Here is a 20,618-nt window from a genome sequence, read left to right as displayed (position 1 = left end):
TTCTGGGCCTCCTACTGGTGTGACTGAGCCACTAAAGCCTCATCAGCCAAAGTAGCAGCCCTCCTTTCCTAACCTCTCAAGACCTTGCCTCTTCTTCTCCAATGGAAGATGAGCAGCATTCTGAAGCAGAGGAGCCCCTATCTGATGACCCATTGTCACCTGCTGAGGAGAAATTGCCCCACATTTTTGAGTATTGGTCAGTGAGCACATCTTTTTGGATGCAAATATTGGTGGAGTGAGTATCGCACCTGTTCACAGCTTAATCTTGATTTAGTGAACTTGGTTAGAGCTGCAGGCTGCCACTCTCTGAATACCCCAATCAATTATCCAACCTGCCTTTTTTTGCAGCACAAAAACCTGAATAAGCCCCAACACTGTTTTGAACTAAAGAAGTTTGGGGTTAAAGAAGCTAAGAATAAGAAAATGAAGACCTCAGCAGAAATACCAGGCAGCTCAGCTCATGAAGATATGGAACTGTCCAGTGAAGGAATTCAACCAAGTTTCTTCTCATGAAGCATTAACATTAAGCCATGACAATGTTGTCACCGTGTCCCCTTATGCTCTCACACATGTTGCAGGGCCCTATAACTATTGGGTCTGAAAGGCTTGTCTCTCACTCTTAGTGACTTTAACAGCACTTGGGGGAAAAAAAACTGCACTAGCAAAGGCATGTTGTCATTTACTATGTCTTCCTCTCATCCATTTCACCAGAGGTAAAAATATTAACAAATGGAGTGCGTATTCCTGACTGTATTTTGACAATTGGTAGGCACATATTGTAAGCAAAAGAGTTTCATCATTTTAAATATGTAAATGTTTCAGTTAGGCATTAACCTTGAGAGAATCAGTTTGTTAAGTCTGTTTACTATGAAACAAATTGAAGATTTTACGTCATATAATATGAACCTGTTAAAATCAAGACAGTGTTAACTCTACACAACTTCTGGTGTTTAACCACATGCACCCACTTAAAATAAGCTGTACTATTTTGTGGTGCCATTGTTCCAACATCTTCCAATCATTGCTAGGAAACTGGCATACTCTTGAAGTTATGTTTTCTCTCGAAGTGTTTCTTGTAAAATAAATCATTGTTAGCAATGGTTGGAGGCCGTTCCTAAGTTGTAAATATTTTAAAAGCACATTCTGTTTTTAGAAGTAACTTCAAATGATGTAGTATAAGATGCATATTTGTATACAGGAGAAGTTATTTATCCTTGCTGTATAGAGTTGCATTTTAACTGCAGTATGTATTCTAATCACATGGTTTGTGTTTTTACTGTGTCCTTTCAATTCAAGTGTTAGAAACTTGCAGTATATAAAATAGATTGTGAGTTGTTGTCAATTATGATACTAGGAAGTGTATCACCAATATTAATATTTCCTTTGGAACTAGATAATAGTGGTCTCTTCTGACTTGAACCACCTCAGTTTAGTTTCATCCCACCATTCTCAGTATAATTCATGAGAGGTATTTCCAAAAGGAGATGATGGGACAGGATAGGTTTCAGTAGAGTCAAATGGTTCTAATGTCTCAAGGTGATAAAATATAAAAATTGAGTGGACAGATATTTGCAATGAAGTCTGACAGAATTACAAAAAAATTCTCGCTGAAATATTGTGAAAACAAATCTACCATCAAATGCCTCCCCAAGCCCAAGTCAAACAAGAGGAATGGTACTATAACATGGCTCTGTCCATTAAGAGCCATTTCCTTATAGCATATTAGAGTTGGGAAAACTCAGTTCTGTTAATTGCATAAGTTCTAGGTAACAGGAAAACAGGCATGAAGTTTAGTCTTCCTGTTTTTTTTTTCCCCCCTATTACTTTACTGATTCATTGTATTGCATAACAGAGGACCACCCACACATGTTTAGAACAAGGAGAACTTTCAATGAAATACTTGATTCTGTTAAGGTGCAGAGGTGCTGTAACATTCCAAGTGTCAGCTTCCTGGGGAGTGTGGAAAACCTAACGGTGCTTCTCCCTTGGAACTGCCATAGAAAGCCCACGACCGCTAACATTTACAATTTTGTTTCAAAAGCAGACAGTTCCAGCAGGCTCTCTAGAGAAAGACTCATTGTAACTTATTAAAATATCTGGTGCGAAATATCTTTTGAGCTTTTGATGAATCTAAGGAGAGGAATAAGAAGGGATTGTAAGCTAAATGTTCACTGATAGACCATCGTGTACAAGTAGATTTCTGCTTGTGGAAATGTAAAAAATAGGGTAATTCATTGACTTTTATTTTGTGCGACTTAGATTTTTTTAAACACGTATATTTTGTGACCCTAAGGTTTCTTATACAGATAGGTATGTAAATAAGTAATTGTTTATGGTTCAGCTGCTTCAGTAAGTTATTTAATGCTATGAGACTATCAGATACACCCTTGTGAGATTATTTTAGATTTTTGGCCTCAGTTTCCACTAGAAATAATTTCTTCACCAAATTTAATGGATAAAGTTTCTTGGGTATTTATGCATCCACTCATCTATTCATTCTTTGAGTCTACACATATTGAATGCTTGCAAAATCTGTCACCTGTTTTTCTTTGAATCACCACCTATGACATAGTAAACTTGAATAAAAACTACCCTCAGGAATTTTTTTAAATAGCAAATTATCTTCAGAATAATCCATGGTAGCATATGCAGCAATTCAAATGGATCCGTCTCTATAGGTTTCTTAGCAATCTAGATTTGAAACATCAATGTTAGTTTGTGGGACTGCTGGGATTTGTGATGCTTGTTGCAGTTTGCCAAAACAAGTATATGAAAATATCAACTGGAATGTTTCCATTCCATCATTGTAAGTATCATGAATGGACGTCCTAAAGTCCATTGAAGAATTATTTTGGAAACTCAATGGTTCCAATTTTGAAGGGTTTAGGAAAACATGATTGTGATTGTTAGATACTCCCTGATTTGGGAGTTAGACCACACAGAAAATTTGGTACCAACACAAGACAACCAAGTCCTTCCTGATTCAGAGACGATAACTGGCATATGAAATCCCTTTTTAATTAAAGGTGAGAGCCAAGGGACAACTCGGTATTTGTCCCAAAGAGGTGAGCATTCCAAAAATCAGTATCCCTAATCACAGTGGCACTACAGCTGAGATCCTTCCTGGGCCACTGAAAGGGACATGCTGTGAAGAACTAGTTTCTGAAGAAACATTAAATACCAGCAGTTCCCCAAAAATGTTTGCTCAGGGCACAGTCTGTGGTGCTTTGCCTTAAAGAGCAAGCCACAAAGTTATGTCTCAAGGAAACCCCCAGAATCAGTTAGAAGAGTTGGGTTCACAAGCAGACTCTCCTAAGTTAATCCGATTCTTGCCTGGATCCTGTTAAAGTAGATGTGGAGCAGCAATCACATTCAGCCTTAAAGTTATACCTGAATTTAACTTTAGAACTGCTTGGCTCTTGGTGGGTCTACATCTACTACTGTCATGAAATTCTTGGGAGGTTCAAAGCAAGTGACCCTTAGTGCTAAAACCACATCAGAGACCTCCAAAGCTACCGCAAATTAACAGGAAGTTTGATACCACCTCTATCCTAGGATGGGCCTTTGGTACTACTCCACTTGTATGGGAACATCCTGGGGCTCACCGAGGTCATGGTGAGGCCCTGGGTGAGATCCCAGATCCACCCAAGCTTCCTGGTGTTATTCCAATCCAAGGAGAGGTCTTTGGTACTCTTTTAGAGCAACAAGAAACTCTTGGCATGAGTGGGGGTGCTGTCCCAGACTTGCCTGTCTTTTCTGTTCCTTCAAATCCAATTGCTACCTTTAATGCTTCTTCCAAATGGCCTGAGCCCCAAAGCACTGTCCCACATGGACTTGCAGTCCAGGGTGCAATACATATCTACACTTTTGGTTCAGTTCATTACGTATTCCTCAGTCAAACTAAAAAATTCACTATCTCCAGTAATGGCTATAAGTAATGTAGAAAGTGAGAAGCAGGTTCATATAAGCTTCCTGACAGCTAACACTCAAGGGTTCCCATAAGGTACTGAGAGGACTCTTCCATGCTTCACTGGGCGTTGCCAAACTTCCTATTTTCAGATATGAAGGGTCTCCTGATGATCTGGTTTAAAACCTAGGATCACTTGTTTTGAGCCTGCCAAGAGGCATCTGGAGGTTATAAAGGAAAAGAAGAGGCCCCAGAAGGAAAAGCAGCCCAAAGTTTTACCCGTTTGTTGTCAGAATCCATTGCTACAGATGTGCTCATGGGGAAGAACAAGAATTGGAATTGATCCCACATCCTGTTGATAATGTAACTAAGAATGAGAGAACGACAGGCCTTGAGGTGGAGAAGTGGACATAAAACAAGTCACATTTAACTTATCACATCAAAGGACACTTCAGTGCTAATGTCCCAGCACCTCAAAAATTGAACAACACTCAAACGAACAAATCCTCCAAAATTGTTTTTACAAACTAAAAAATGGCATTAAACACGTACATTATTTACTAACAGAAACAATTGTGTCATTTAAAAAATCCAATGTTGAGTATTTCTGGAAGAATTTACTTTTATAAATTCCTAAAGGACACTGCAAACCATAACACTATGAGCTCTGTTGCTACAGATAGGAGTTGTGATATAGGGCAGATTTAATGGTTTAGTGTTTCAGTAGCCTAGCTTTAACTGCAATTCCATCCCACATTCTTCACACTCCAACATAGGTTGTCAGGCTAGTACATACAATGAACGTGATCAGCCAAAAACTCCAGAGAATATACAGAGTAAAGAGCCAAAATATGGATCTCCAGTTCAATCAAGTCCCTTATCATTAAGGAAAGACAGGGGATGAAAATTGGAGAAAGTGGGAGCCATAGAGGCCCTGACTCAACTCTCAGAGCTCTAATTAGAGAATTTCTCCCCATCAAAGTCAAAGAATGAACAATCAGAGCAGAGAACAGCCAGTTTGCTTAATAACTGCAAAGCTATCCTCTATAGTTTAAAAAAAGACCACCAAGACTCCAAACTTACAAGGAGAGTCACCAAATTTTTATCACTGTCTATCTTAGGAAACCACCGTGTTAAATGAACTTTTTTTCCAGTGGGTGAACTACGCTTGTCAACTTATCAGCTCAGCTACTAACCAAGTATCCACAAAGTCACATGAATATACCAACCTCAAACTCATCCAAGACTGAAATAAAAACAAGTATTGCTCCAGCGATAATGACTCTTGAAAGTTATTCCGAGAATTTTCATCAGTTGCCACCAAGAAATAACAAAGCGAGGCATTGCAACCAGTTACTGGACAGCAGCAAAATTTTGAAGTCGGCTGATCAGTCATGTCAGATGCAGCCCATACTCAAACTGAAGATGTTGCAACACAGTTGGAACAACTTTCTTCAATAATTCAGTTCAATGATATAAAATCACAGAACAAAAATGTTGCAAGTACACCAAACCTCATTATGTAGTAATGTGCCCTTCTGATTTTATTTTTGCTGTACAGTACCACAGAAAGCACGTTCAAGAGTACAAAGTAATCATGTTTCATCCTTAAAAAGGAACACATCCCAGAAAAAGACAAAAATCCAACCCACAAAGAGATGGGTGGAAAAAGCAGCCCACATTTGTAAGTCATTAAGAAAATGATCAGAAGTGGAAAACATTGTCCTATACTTATAGCACAGTGACATTTGGATGGCATCGAAATTTCAAGATTTTGTCCACATGATGTTCCTGCTATATTGGGGGAAGTTTCTTCCTTAATCCAATTATGGAAACCGCTAGCTCAAACAAGGTCCATTATAAAACCCAAAACAGTATTTCCTATACTCAAAATTATGGAGATATCCTAAATCAGCAGAGAAAAAGCTGTAGTAACATTTTGATTCACTCAGCTTATTTCATATCCAAATGAAATACAATGGCAATGTTCCCTGATGACATCTGAGAATTATAAGCTTAAATGCGGAATATCAGAAAACCCATCCTTTGGCCCAACCCGTCCTCTACACCTAGCCAGTATGTCAACGTGATAGCCGACCATGCCCAGATACAGTTCGGCAGGCTGAGGAGCAACTTATGCATCAGACTGCCAATATAGCCTGGATCTCTCATGAAACATCCTTATTAGAGTCGGCACTAACTCTCAGGAATGTAAATGTTCTATGTTCAGCTGGAATTACACTGGTTTCTACTAAAGTGAAAAGGAAATCTGTTCATCTTGTGTTGGAACATAAGAGCTGTCCACAATGGGAAGTACACAGGAAAATTTCATTATGCCATGAACTTTACTAACCATACAAAAAGCCTAGCATCTACACCTTAAGATTTTGAACTGCCCACCTGCAACTGCCTTGATCAAGTTATACAAAAAGACACAGGCCCATATTATACACACCTTGGGGCAGGGCTAGTGTTGCTGCTGTCAGGGAAATCATGGAGAAAAGGCATGGTCAAAAAGGAAATGCAGTAAGGATAGAAATAGTGTAAACTGGTAAAGGAGGGACAAGCTCTCATGGGTGTCAATTGCTAAGTGGGTTTTAAAAAGCAGCAGTGATGGAGAAATAGTTTTGTTTGGTCCAGCAGCATACAGGCCACCACTGTCCAACTTCTGTGATGGTGGTGTTCATGGTATAGGGATGGCATCCCTCTTCCAAAAGCCGATCAGCTATACACAGTTCAGAGAAAAATCTAATGTCATACAATGGGCATCCCACTGATGGAAGATGTACAGGTACGATTTTCGAGGGCACATGTCAAGGAATTGATCCAGAGACTTGTGGAGCTTCATCTTCTTGTCTGTTCACGGAGTGTGTTCTTTAATGGCTCTACGTTTGGTAGGCGCCCAAGTCCCTGAAGATTTAGAATTGATCCAAGCTCTTCCTTACATGAAAAAACCTTGAAGATTAAACTTAGAGTTTGGCCACAGGATTAGCTCCAATTTATAAGCAGTATGCTCCAGTAGCTTACCAGAATCAGGTGGAATATGAAAATGTTGCCCCAGAATGTTGGCTTGGCAGCAAAAAAGGTCGTCCCTTCTCTGGAGTCACCACTTGCCTCAAATTCTGTGCCCACCCCCACAGGGACATTCACAACACAAATGGAAGCACGGTAGTTTGTACTTTAACTCAAGGAGATAACCACTCTTATTCCTCAAGATGAGCGGCTCCAGGTGCTACCTCTTTCTAAACTTTGAGACAGAGGTGAGTTTGGCTCCAAAGGAAGGAATGGAGGCCAAGATCAAATCTGGCATCATAGAGGTCCAGGCACCCGCAGGAAAAAAAAAAAAGTGTTTCAGCCTGTTCCCCCTTCTGGAAACAAGAGGACAATGATCATGATGGAGGTTCTTACATGTAACATAAGGGCAGTGGAGAAGAAACCTGATCCCCAAATCAAGCAGAAGAATGACTCAAAAGTAAGGCTTTGCCACTGCCAGCCTTAGGGAGTAAAACAGACCATGCAACCTGCAGTAAAACCAATCCCCGATTTACCTGAAAAAGTTCAGACAACTCTACAAGTTATTTGCTGATGCCATCTTCTCACCCAACAAAGCCATCTCCAGGTTTCTGCTGGTCCCCTGAGACTGCTGCGGCCACACCAACTCCATTGAAGAATAATCTAACATCCTCGTGTGGATTTGAAGCAGCAGCCCTCTCCACTGCACAACACCTTCGGAAAGACTCAGCAGTGCCAATGCAGCTGACATTTCACAGCTTGGCGGAGTTGCTCCTCTCCCTGCCCTGTCTGCTCCTGTGGAGCCCCCTGTTAATTCTGAGCCTCCCACTGGTGTGACTGAGCCACTAACGTCTCATCAGCCAAATCAGCAGCCCTCCTTCCTCACCTCTGCTCAAGACCTTGCCTCTTCTCCAAAGGAAGATGAGCAGCATTCTGAAGCAGATGAGCCTCTATCAGAGGAGCCCCTATCTGATGACCCCTTGTCACCTGCTGAGGAGAAATTGCCCCACATTGAAGACTAGTGGTCAGACAATGAGCACATCTTTTTGGAGGCAAATATTGGATTAGCCATTTCACCTGCTAAGGGCTTGGTTTTGATTGTACGTGCCTGAGGAGAGCTGCACTCTACCACTCCCATTGAGCATCTCAACCATAGTAATTCCTCCTGCCTCTCCCTTGCCTTGTTACCAGCATCAAAACCTGAATAAGCCGCAACACAGTGTTGAACTAAACAAGATTAAGGTTGAGGCTAAAGAAGCTAAGAATAAGAAAATGAAGGCCTCAGAGCAGAAAGACCTGGCAGCTAATGAAGGTCCACAAGTGTTCTGAGGCAAATGAATTAAACCAAATTTCTTCTCATAAGGTATTACAATTGATCCATGACAATGTTGTCACCACGTCCCCTTATGCTCTCACATGTTGCGGGGTCCTGTAAGTATTGTGTCTGAAGGCTTCTCTCCCCCTTTTAATGCCTTTGCTAGGGCAGTGCATTTTTTCAAGGTGCTGTTTAAAGAAAGTCATGTTTACTGTGTCTTCATCTCACCCATTTCAAGTCTGAGATGAAATAAACAGGGTGGTTATTCCCAACTGTATTTTGAAAAATTTGTAGAAGGTACACATTTTAAGCAAAGAGTTTTTTTAGTTTTAAATACATAAAGAAACATTTCAGTTAGACATTAACTGACAGAATCACTCAGTTTGGAGCTTTAAAGTCTGTTTACTAAGAAACAAGCCTTTTTAGAGGGTTTTCAACAGGTTCATGTTCTATGATGTAAAATCAAGACAGTGTTAACTACACAGCTTCTGGTGGTTAACAACATGTACCCAGTTAAAAGTAAGCTGAATTATTTCATGGTGTCATTGCTCCAACATCTTCCAATCATTGCTAGAAATTGGCATATTCTTTTGAAATAAACTTAGGAAATGTTTTCTCTGAAAATATTTCTCCTGTATAAAGTTGTTAGTAGTCATTGGAGGCTATTCATAAATTTTAAACGTGTTTTAAAGCACTTTGTTTTTAAAAGTAACTTGAAATTTTAAGAATGTCTATTTGTGCCTATTTGCACACAAGAGAAATTTATCCTTTCGTATAGAGTTCCATCTTAAGTGGAATGTGTTCTAAGATAATAAAGGAGGGAGGGGCCAAGATGACCAAACAGAAACAGCTCCTGTCTATGCCTTTGGGCACCACATACACAAACTGATCTTTAGTCAGCTTTTGTTTTTCAAAAATCACTGTTTCCACCCTCTGGAAGGTACCATTCACCCTCTGAAGGTCCCATCTTTACCACATCAAGTCTTTCCCTGATGACTTTGGCCTGCAAATTAGACACTTCAGCTCATCTACTAGTCAATTCTGGTCTGTCCTCTTTCCAGCTTCCCACTCATCCCACTGAGCACACTAACACATGCTCACTAGGGCTTCAGGAGTTGCAGTCTCCCACCTCGGACACTCTGGGGCTGGAGCCCAGGGTTGCTCCAGCCCAGGGGTACTCCCACTCCTGGGGGAGTTTGAGCACACACAGCATCCAAACAGATGAGCATACACCCTTGTCACATGTCCTGCAAAGGGGCTCAGGGAACTCTCTGGGTGCTACTCTGCTGTACAAAAAAGAGCAAGTTGAAACACAGAACTGGGTTTTCATGACCCTGCCAAACTCGTCCTTGTAAGTTAAATGAATATTGGTTTTGTTTCCCCTTCAGAGGTCTAGCTGTCACATGGGACTGGAGTAAAGCCTTGGGAAAAGCAAAGGCATCTTTTGCTGGAAGACTCCAAGACTGAACTCCATTGGCCAAGACCCCTAGACTTTATCTCTTCCACGGTTTGAAATGGCTATTTCATCATTTATAATGTTAGTGGTTTTGCTACAGATTGTAGTGATGATATTAAATGATGGCTTTAGTTCAGCCAAAAGGTACAGTTCTGAACCATGTGGTAACTTAGAGGTGCCATCCCCAGCCCCATCCCAACAGCCACAGGTGCATGTGGTACATGGTGCCTTCCTTCCCAGCTCAGAGGCCTCTAGGTGTCTAGCAGCAAGTGCAAGGCACACCCAATGCCCACAAAGGCCAGGAGAAAACTGCAGCTGCCTCTGGGGCCCTGTGTGGAGGTTCTTCCCCCAGACACCCCCCCCCCTTTTACCCCTTAAGCTGTGTTTCTTTCCCTTCCCCATTTTCTTTCTCCTCCTCAAGTGAGAGGGTTCCTTTCCCCAACACTCTGCTTATGATAGAAAAAAAATGGAGTGGCCCTTGCTGGATAGTAATTGCAAATGTGGTAGGGCTCATTTGAGACTTAGACACATGCAGGCCCCTGAAATATTCTGTCCCAAACTCAATTCCAGGCTTCAGGCTGAGGCCCTAGAAAGGAAAACTAGATCTGAGGACTATAAACCTAGGTGACAGGCACCAAGTAAATAGGCAGAACAAATGCATGCCGACTAAACCTCTGCTTCAGGGGAGGAGGCTGTACTCCATGGCATCGATAAGGCCCAGGAAACTCAAAGGTTGCTGACAGCAGGGAAAATAAAGACACAGGTAAGAGTGGATAATTCATATTCCCTCGGTGTTCCCTGCTTCACGGTTGCAGGGGTACCCATGGGTGCCATCTGTCTAGGGTCACTGGGACTTGGGGTAAAGAGAAATGCCTTTCTTCCTCACACCAAATTTTTGCTGAAAGAAGGGAAGTGAGCAATACCTCTATTTCCCTTCCTTTCAGAATGGGCAAACAGCTCTGTTCACCACCCCAGCTTATACTCCCTGTGGTCTTTAACCTGAACCATGGAGACTGCTTAACCCTCAATATCTGGGGAACAAGATGTCTCATAACCCTCTGCACAAAGGATTGGCCAAATTATAAATGGCTTGGCCTCAGGAGTCATTTATTTCAGTACTATTGGGCAGTTGGACCTTTTTATATGGGCATGAGGACATACGGTCTGAGGCTCCATATGTACAGCTTTTGTATACCTTGCAGGCAATGTAGAGCTTTGCCAACAGTGTAGGGCTAATGCAGCCCTCCTGTTTGCCATCTAAGGAAAGGTCATAAGGGGCCATCCCAAAACTTAAGGAAATGAATTCCAGAGGCACCCCCAGTAGAGCAGCCAGCTCCCTCAAGCCCTGCTTCCTCAGGTCCATGCCAACCTCCCTACCCATCTTCAGTCTCTCCTGCCCCCTCCTAGAAATCCTCACAGTAGACAAGCCCCAGGGCTCACTCTTGCCCCTCCAACAGATGGCTGGTGAATTTGGCTCTAGTAAGGTCCAGGTCCTATTCTCTCTACAGAAATTAAAGCAAATTAAGGGGATCCTGGCAAGTTTTCAGAGAACCCAGACATTCTTTACATAGATTAATGGGGGGAGGGTGAAAAGTAAAGAGGCTTTTTAGACTGTAACCCAAATATTTAAGCTTTCCCCCCAAAAAATGTTACTCTGAAATCAAACCCTGATGGACACCGAGAAGCAAGCTGCTCTGCCAGTGGCAGAACAATTTGGGGACAAGCTTTGTATTTTAGCATCAGAAAGGAAGGCAAACTTGATCCAAATGGAAGAAAAGCAGTACCAACAGATGACCCTGGATGGGATTCCAATGACTAGAGAGGAGACTGGAAGAGCAGATATTGTCAGGTGTGCATAATGGAGGGCTTATGTAGAGCTAAGACCAAGACTCAGTTATAGATAGACCGGGAATCCAATGAAATAGGCCATGATAGGCCAGGAATTTAATGAAACTCTTTGGAAAGGCTAGAAGGGCCCTTGGTAAAGCACAGCTATCTCCTGATTCAGTTGAGGAATTATGAAGAATAAATTTATTACTCAGCCCTGATATCAGGGGGACATTGCAGAAATGGGCCCTAGGACCAGACAGTAGAGGACCTTTTCAAAGTGGCTACCTTAGTCTTTTACAAGACAGGGAGACACACAAAAAGCAGAAGCAGTTTTTATGGCCACCATGACAGCCCACAAACTCCAGAATTCCTAAGGTGCATCTATTAATTGTTATATATGTGGCAACAACAGTTACCTCTTCAAGTTTAACCACTCTTGTATGAGGTGTGTTTTCTTTCACCAGGGTGAAACAGCTCAGGGTACAATGTTAGTATGTTTCATTTTCTGCCATAATCTTTGGCACTAGATTTTTTCTTGTATAATACACATGTTTAACCCATGCATATTTAACCTTACAAAACTTTCTCTTGCCTGAAAGCCAAACTCCAAATGGTGAGGCAATTGGAGTCAGACAATGGCTTTCTTTTGCCAGAGACTCTTAAACCTCTAATCTGACTGTTTTCCCTTAAATTCCACCAGCTGTCAAGTAGGAAGTAGCTAAGATTGGTAGTTATCCATGTTCTAATGGCAGTTACATGCGTCTCTTCAGAAGGAAATATAATACAGACAAGAGACAGGGAACTAGTGGCTATAGGAGGGCAGTTCCTCAGCAAAGGTCCCACTCTCCAGCCTGAATACCAGTGTTCCTAAATGGGAAAAGGCATTCCCATTTTCATGCCTCAAAGTTGCTTTTTGGCCTGCCATGCTTCCCTATCCTGTGCCCATATAAGCCCCAGATCCCAGGCTCCACAAACAGATTAGCAGATGAGCAGACAAGATGTACAGAACAGAACAGCATGGCAAAGAGAAAAGGAGCATATGAACTGAGGAGCTTGGCGGGGGCAGTCAGAGAAGAGATTGGCCACTGGATGGCCAAATTGTAGGGGAAGATTGTTTTCTTGCTGCATCCCCTTTCCAGCTCCCTAGCCATACCAACTGGGAGCCACATCCACCACTCAGACCTCCCATTCTTTCTTCAAGTTTGTGTGCAACTGTTTTCTGGATGCCCGACAAGAGCTTAGGATATTGCAAGCTATCACACTGGCCCTCTACCCTTGCAAGAAAGGCAGAGGATCCACTGAGCTGTTTAATGCTTAAACCGTCTGCAGCTGGCAAGGGTAAAATAATCCATTGTAGCAAGTCCACTTGAGCTTTGGGAGTCAGGTTTCTGCCCTGCATGCTGCTGTGGGGCTGGAGCATAGGATCCTGCCCTACCCATCTGCATGCTCCCTTCCTCCTGTAAGGTTTACGTGTGCATGATAGTTGAACAGATGAGCCACACCCATCACATGTCCTGTGGTGAGGGCAGGGGAACTCTCTCACTAGGGAGGCTCTTGTAAACCTGAGAAATAGTGATGGCCACTGCTCAGCAAGCAAACTCAGATTTCCCTGGAAGACACAAAGAGGGAAGGGAACATATAATAGACAGAAGGAGAGAAGATCAAGATTATGTCCAATGGGAGAAGCCAGAAGACATTATTCACCAAGGCGAAATGATCTGATGACATGAACACCAACACTACTAAGTAGTGCAGTGATGGTTTTCCTCAGTCCAGAACACATGGCAGCAAAGGTAATCACAGACACAGGCTGATCAATACCTATGGGGATTAAAAACTATAGTGAGGCCAGGTGGTAACATTTAACATCAAGAAGTCAGAAGGCTGCAGTTCTGTAAGAGCCAGAAAGGTCAGAGGGGACACTAAGGGGGCTTGCCCAGAGAGAGAGTTGTGGAGATTGTTAAGTATCGTCCCCCAAGGACCAAATTAGATATGCAGCCAGCAAGGCTCTGCTCACCTCTTATGAGCAAGACAAAAGTGGAGGATCAGAAGGCTGAGATAATCACTAGTGAAGTCAATGTTAGGTTCAATTCCCAAACTCTTGTCAGTTTCTATACCTAGAACTCCTTGAAGAGGTACCTGAATCCTTAAGTAGAAAGGCCCTGAAAAAGCCCCCATCATATACCATGATTATCTCAGTTCCTCCTCAAGGCACCTGTGATAATTTACTCAGGAAACTGTACATTGGGGAAGGAATAACCAGACTTTGAGGATTACTGAACAGTTTGGGTCAACATTGATATCCAGAAATTGGAAGTATAGTCATGGTTCCTCTATTTACTGCAAAGAGTAATATCTAGAATAGAGTTCCTGCTTTAAACAGTCTCCATGTATCCTGGATGCAGAGACCCACACTGGTTGTTTTTCTAGTCACTTAAATTACTATTCCAGGTTGTTTAAGACTATCATGTGGGAACTTTTCTGAACCTGCCCTGTCCACCCAAATAGAAAATTTTAAATGCATGATAGAGAACTTGGCAGTTTTCTTGCCTTCTATTTCAGTTATATGATCAGAAAGTACATATTCATACAGGATAGAAAATAAAACTCATAGTTCCTCAGGCACATTAACTGTCATCTGCCATATAGTCCTACAAGACTTGGACTGCCTGAACATCCCAGAGAACATCAGTGATCCAATGGTATGTTGATTGTGCCAAAAGAACACGAGGTACTTTGTAAAGGCCTTAGTAAGACATGCTCCAGAGGGTAGAGACAAATCCAAAGAATTTTAGGACCCATCATGTCAGAAGTATTTAATTAGGTCCAAGGTTACATTGAACATTTCCAGAATAAAGAAAAAGCCTTTATCTGGTGTCTTCTATCTCAAAGAGGAGGGCACAAGGAATAGCAGGCCTCTTTGAATTCTTGAGATAACATTTGTCACCTAGGAATCCTGCCCCGGCCAATATGAAGAGTCATAGAAGGCTTCCAACTTTAAGAGGACCCAGAGCAGGAATGAGTGCTATAGCAGGTCCAAAATGTGGCATCTGTCAAGACTAAGCCCTAGAAAATTAAAGCAATTAACTTAAGATAGATGTTAGAAAAAAAAAAAAAAACCCAAACCACCCATGCCAGTCAGAAGCCTTCAGACAAGAGCTGGAGCAGCACGTATGAATTTTGATAGGACTGAGGATGTCAGAACCCAGAGCCCTTAACCTGCAATGGGCTTACAATGGCTCTACGAAGAGCCTCTTGCAGGCAACTCTCCCAAGCCCCACTGGTCACAGCCAAGTCCAGAAAGTTTCCACTTTCTAAGGGTTTAGAAAAGCAACGTGATCGTAAGATCATGATTTGGTAGTAAAGCACTCAATCATTTGGTTCCAAGACAAGACACTCATGTCCTTCCTTATCCGGAGACTAAGTGGTGTACAAAATCCCTCTTTAAAGGTAAGAGCCAAGAGGTTACTGCTAATCAACAGGAAGTTTCTGGTATCACCTCTCTCCTAGTACAGGCCTTTGATGCTATCCCACTTCAATGGGAACTTCCTGGGGCTGACCCAGGTCCCGTTGAGGCCCTTGGCGAGACCCCAGATCTGGTCTTCGGTACTCTTTTAGAGCAACAAGAAACTCTTGGTATTAGTGGGGGTGTTGTTCCAGACTTGCCCGTCTTCATTCCTGTTCCTTCAAATCCAATTGCTAGCTTTAATACTCCAAACTTAGAGACAAATTTACTAACTCCAGTAATGGGTATCAGCAATGTAGAAAATGTAGAATATAGAAAGGTTCATATAAGCTTTCTGCCAGCTAACACTGAGGGGTTCCCATTAGCCCCAGAGTGAGGACTCTTCCATGCTTCACTGGTTGTTGCCTAACTTCCTGCTGATTTTCAGTAGCTTTGAAGGATCTCTTGATCTGGTTTAGCACCAGGTGTTGCTCATGTTGAGCCTGCAAAGAGGAATCTGGAAGTTACAAAGGAAAACAAGAGGCTCCAGAGGGAAAAGCAGCCCCAAGTTTTAAAGGCAGATTTTGACAACAAACCAGTGAATGTCCCTAAGTCAGAATCCATGGACTACAGTAAATGTGGTCAGGTGGAACAAAAATTGGAATGGAACCCACATCTTGAAATGTAAGAATGAAGAAAGCATGACAGCATCGAGGTGAAGTGGACACAAAACAAGAAATCATTTAACTGATCACATTGAAGGCGATTTCAGTGTTAATGTTTCAGAAGCTGACAAATAGAAAAGCTGAGATTGAAAAGAAATGACCCAAACCTGCAAAATTGTAAAAACTAAGAAATGGCAATAAGCATGTACATTTACTAACTGAAACAAATGTGTCATTTAAAAAATTCAGTGTTGAAGAAATCAGCAAAACATTGGAAAACAAGTCTTACAAATTCCTAAGAGACGCTGAAAACCCTAACAATGCCATGAACTCCATTGCTACTGATGTGAGTTGTGATCATCAAGGGGAGAAGTCATGTTTTAGTATTCCAGCAGCCTGGCTTTAAGTGAAATTCCATTCCACATTCTTTATTCTTCAACATAAGTCGTCATGCTAGTATACACAATGAAGGCAATCAACCAAAAACTCCAGAGAGTATTCCGGGTAAAAAACCAAAAGATGAATCTCCAGTTCAACCAAGTCTCTTATCTCAAAGATAGGTTAACATTGGAGCAAGTGGTAACCATAGAGGCCCTGACTCAACTCAGAAGCCCCTTCAGAGAATTCCTCCCCAAAGTCAGAAAGATGAAGAATTACAGCAGACAGCAGCCAGTTTGCTTCATAGCTGCAAAGCTGTCCTCTACACTGTTATAAAAAGACCTCCAAGACCCAAACTTACAAGGAGTCACCAAACCATCACTGTCCATCTTTGGAAAAACAAAGTTCATGCAACACAGCGGTTTTCAATGGGCAAACTACACTTTCCAACTAGTTTTCCAAACCAAGTTTCCAACTTGGTTAGTAGCTTAGCTACTAACCAAACATCCACAAAGTCACATGAATATTTAGAAGTCAAAAATTCCTTCTTCTCTTTTTATACCAAATCAAACTCATCGAAGACTGACATCAATATAAGTATTGCTTCAGGGATAATTACTCTAGAAAGTTGTTCCAAGAATTTTCATCAGTTGCCAAGAAATAATGGAGTCATTGTAACCAGACACTTGACAGCAACAAAAATTTGGACTCTGCTGATGTATGCCAGGAAGCAGCCCATACTCAAATGGAAGCAGACGTTGCAACAGCTGACAGAACTTGCTTCAATAACTAAGTTCGATTGTATAAAACCACAGGACAAGAGTTCTAAGTACACCAACAAGCCTTGTGGCATGTAATGTGCTCTTTTCCCAAGTGTATTTCTGGTGTATAGTACAACAGAAACTACTGTCAAGTATACAAAATCACGGTTCATTAACAAAGCAAAAGACCACATCACAGAAAAAGAAAATCCACTCCATCATGAGATCGGCCGAAAAAGCCCTCAGTTGTAAGGTATCAAGATGACAATCATAAGTGGGAAAAGTTGTCCTATGTGTGGCACAATATGCGACATTTGGATAGCAACGAAATTCAAGATTGAGTAATTTTGTCCACATGATTTTCCTACTGCATTTGGGAAAATTTTCCAACCCAAATATGGTACTGGCTCAGACAAGGCCTATTGTACAACCCAAAACTTTTCCCCCTACTCACCGAGATAAAATTAGAGATATCCTGAATCAGAGGAAAAGATTAAGGTTGAACCATTTGATTCACTCAGCTTATTTCATCTTGAAACAGAATCCAGTGGGCAGGCATTCCCTGATAAAGCTTATAATTCTCAGTTAACAGTGAATGCCAATCAAAGCCCATCTTTTGACCCAGACCTTTTCACCTAACCACTGTGCTAATGTGTTAGCTGGTAATGACCAAATACAGTTTCAGCAGGTTAAGGAGCAACTCATGCATCAGAGACTGCCAACACTGCCTGGTACCTCTCATGCAACACCCGTTACCAAAGTCAGCACTAACTCTCAGGAATGTAAATGTGGTGTGTTCAGGTGGAATTTACATTGGTTTCTACCAAAAGAGAAGAGGAAGTCTGTTCATCCAGTGTTGAAACATCAGTTGTCCACAGTAGACAGTACACAGGAGAATTTTGATATTATGCCATGAACTTCATTAACCATACAAAAACTCTAGTGTCTGTAACCTAAGATTTTGAACTGCTCACCTTCAACTGCCTTGATTGGGTTATACAAAAAGAGGACCAGATTATACACACCTTGTGGCAGGACTGAGTGTTGCTGCTGTCAGGGAAATCATGGAGAATAGGCATGGTCAAAAAGGAAATGCAATAAAGATAGAAATAGTGTACACTGGTAAAGAAGGGACAAGCTTGCATCAGTTTCCAATTGTTAAGTGGGTATTAAGCAGCAGCAGCGATAATAGTTCTCTACTTGGTGCAGCAGCATACAGGTCACCACAATCCAACTGCTGTGTTGGTGGTGCTCATCAGGGTATGGGATGGCACCCCTCTTCCAAAAGCCGATCAGCTGTACAGAGCTCACAGAAAATCTAGTGTCATACAGTCAGCATCCTACCCGATGGAAGATGCACCTATGATGAAAATTGTACCTGTACATGTCAAAGAATTCATCCAGAGACTTATGGAGCTTCATTCTCTTGTCTGTTCATGGAGAATCTACTTTCATCGAGTTTGGTAGAAGCCCAAGCCCCAGAAGATTTGTAATTAATCCAACCTCTCCCTTACACAAAACCTTGAAGATAACTTGCAGAGTTTGGCCACAAAATTAGTTCCAATTTGTAGGCAGTATGCTCCAGAAGCTTATCAGAATCAGGTGGAATATGAAAATGTTGCCCAAGAATGTTGGCTTGGGCAAAAAAGGGCAAAAAGGCCAAGAAAGGGCAAAAAAGGTTATCCCTTCTCTGGGTCACCACTTGTCTGAACTTCTGTGCCCACCCCCACAGCAACATTCACAACATGAATGGAAGTAAGGTGGTTCGTATTTTAACTCAAACAGATAAAGGCTCTTTGGGTGTTATTCCTCAAGATGAGCAGCTCCATGTGCAAACTCTTTATAAACTTTCAGACACAGATGAGTTTAGCTCCAAAGAAGGAGTGGAAGCCAGGATTAAATCTGGGGCCATCAAGGTCCTGGCACCCCACCACAAAACAAAGAAAAACAAAAACGTGTTTCACTCAGCCCGTTCCCCATTCTGGGAAGAAGGTGGCTGCAATCATGATGGAAGTTCTCGCACATAAGGTCAGTGGATAAAGCCGAGACCATGCAACCTGAAGGAAACAGTAGAAGTGATCCCCATTTTACCTGATGTTCAGACAACAGTAAAACCTATTCGCTGATGCCATCTTCTCACCCAGTAAAGAGCCATCTCCAGGCTTCTTGTCCCCAGGGACTGCTTCAGCCACACCAACTACATTAAATAATCCAACGACCTCGTGTGGGTTTTAAGAAGCAGCACTCCCCCCACTGCACAATGCTTTGGGAAGATTCAGTGGTGTCAATGCAGCTGCTGCAGAAGGTCCCGGTGTTTCCTAGCTTAGCAAAGTCACTCCTTTCCCCACTGTCTGTGACAGAGCACTTTGTTAATTCTGAGCCTGCCAGTGGTGTGACTGAACAACTGACTTCTTATCACCCAAACCAGCAGCCCTCCTTCCTCACCTCTCCAAGACCTTGCCTCTTCTCCAATGGAAGATTAGCAACATTCTGAAGCAGATGAGCTTTTACCAGAGAGGCCCATATCTGATGACTGACCCCTTTTCACCTGCTGAGTAGATATTGCCCCACATTGGTAAGTATGGGTCAGTGAGCACAGCTTTTTGGATGCAAATATTGGTTGTGTGGCCATTGCACCTGCTCAGGGCTTGGTTTTGATTGTATGTGTCTGGGGAGAGCTGCGCTCCATCACTGCCACTGAGCATCCCAACCCACTTCTCCCCCTTGTCTTGTTACCAGCATAAAAACCCTGAATAAGCCCCAACATGGTTTGGAACTAAACAAGATTAAGTTTGAGGCTAAAGCAGCTAAGAAAACGAAGACCTCAGAACAGAAAGACCAGGCAGCTATTGAAGGTCTAGAACTGTCCTCTGAAATTTGGTTCAATTCACATGAAGCATTAACATTAACCATGACAGTGTTGTCACTGTGTCCCTTCATGCTCTCACACATTACAAGGTCCTAGAACTATTGTGTCTGAAGGCGTTTCCCCCTCTTAAAGCCTTTGCTAGTACAGTGCATTTTTTCAAGGTGCTGTTTAAAGAAAGTCATGTCGTTTACTGTATCTTCATCTCACCAGTTTCAAGCCTGTGATACAAAGAATGGGGTGGTTATTCCTAACTATTTTGACAATAGGTAGAAGGTGCACATTTTAAACAACATAAGAGTTTTATAGTTTTAAATATATAAATGTTTCAGTGAGGCATTAACCTTGATAGAATCACTCAGTTTGGTGCTTCAAATTAAGTCTGTTTACTAAGAAATAAGTCATTTTTAGAGGATTTTATCAGGTTCATGTTCTGTGATGTAAAATTAAGGCAGTGTTAACTCTACACAGCTTCTGGTGTTTAAACACATGCACCCAGTTAAAAAATAAGCTGAGTTTTTATTTCATGGTGCCAGTGCTCCAACATCTTCCAATCATTACTAGAAAGTTGGCATATTCTTTTGAAATAAACTTATGAAATGTTTGCTCCTAAAATATTTGTGTAAAATATCATTGTTGTTGGTAATCAATTGGAGGCTAATCGTAAATGTGTATTTTAGAAGCACTTTATTTTAAAAATTAACTTGAAATATTAGAATCCTGTTATTTTTTGTACATATTTGTGTATGAAATCATTTATCCTTTTGCATAGAAGTCCATCTTATCAACTGGAATATGTGTTCTAAAAAAAGGAATAAAGGAGGGAGAGGACAGGACGGCCTGATAAAAACAGCTCTGGTGTTTGCCTTTGGGCACCACATACACAAACTGAGCTTTAGTCAGCTTTTGTTTTTCAAAAATCAGTTTCTACCCTCTGGAAGGTACCATTCACCCTCTGAAGGTCCCATTATCTTTACCACATC

At 41.8% G+C, this 20,618-nt stretch overlaps 3 pseudogenes; all 3 read left to right on the top strand.

Moving 5' to 3' along the window:
• LOC108307402 overlaps positions 1-601 on the top strand; it is an 8,591-nt pseudogene extending 7,990 nt beyond the window's left edge.
• Positions 602-2,862: 2,261 nt separating this feature from the next.
• Positions 2,863-8,354, top strand: LOC108307401 (annotated as a pseudogene).
• A 6,401-nt stretch (positions 8,355-14,755) lies between these two features.
• LOC108307400 lies at positions 14,756-19,862 on the top strand (annotated as a pseudogene).
• Positions 19,863-20,618: the final 756 nt, after the last annotated feature.

This window comes from Cebus imitator, unplaced genomic scaffold (assembly GCF_001604975.1).
Source record: "Cebus imitator isolate Cc_AM_T3 unplaced genomic scaffold, Cebus_imitator-1.0 Scaffold79, whole genome shotgun sequence".
In the NCBI taxonomy this organism is placed as follows: domain Eukaryota; kingdom Metazoa; phylum Chordata; class Mammalia; order Primates; family Cebidae; genus Cebus; species Cebus imitator.
The sequence above is the reverse complement of the archived record's forward strand: the minus strand, read 5'-3'. Positions and strand labels throughout refer to the sequence as shown.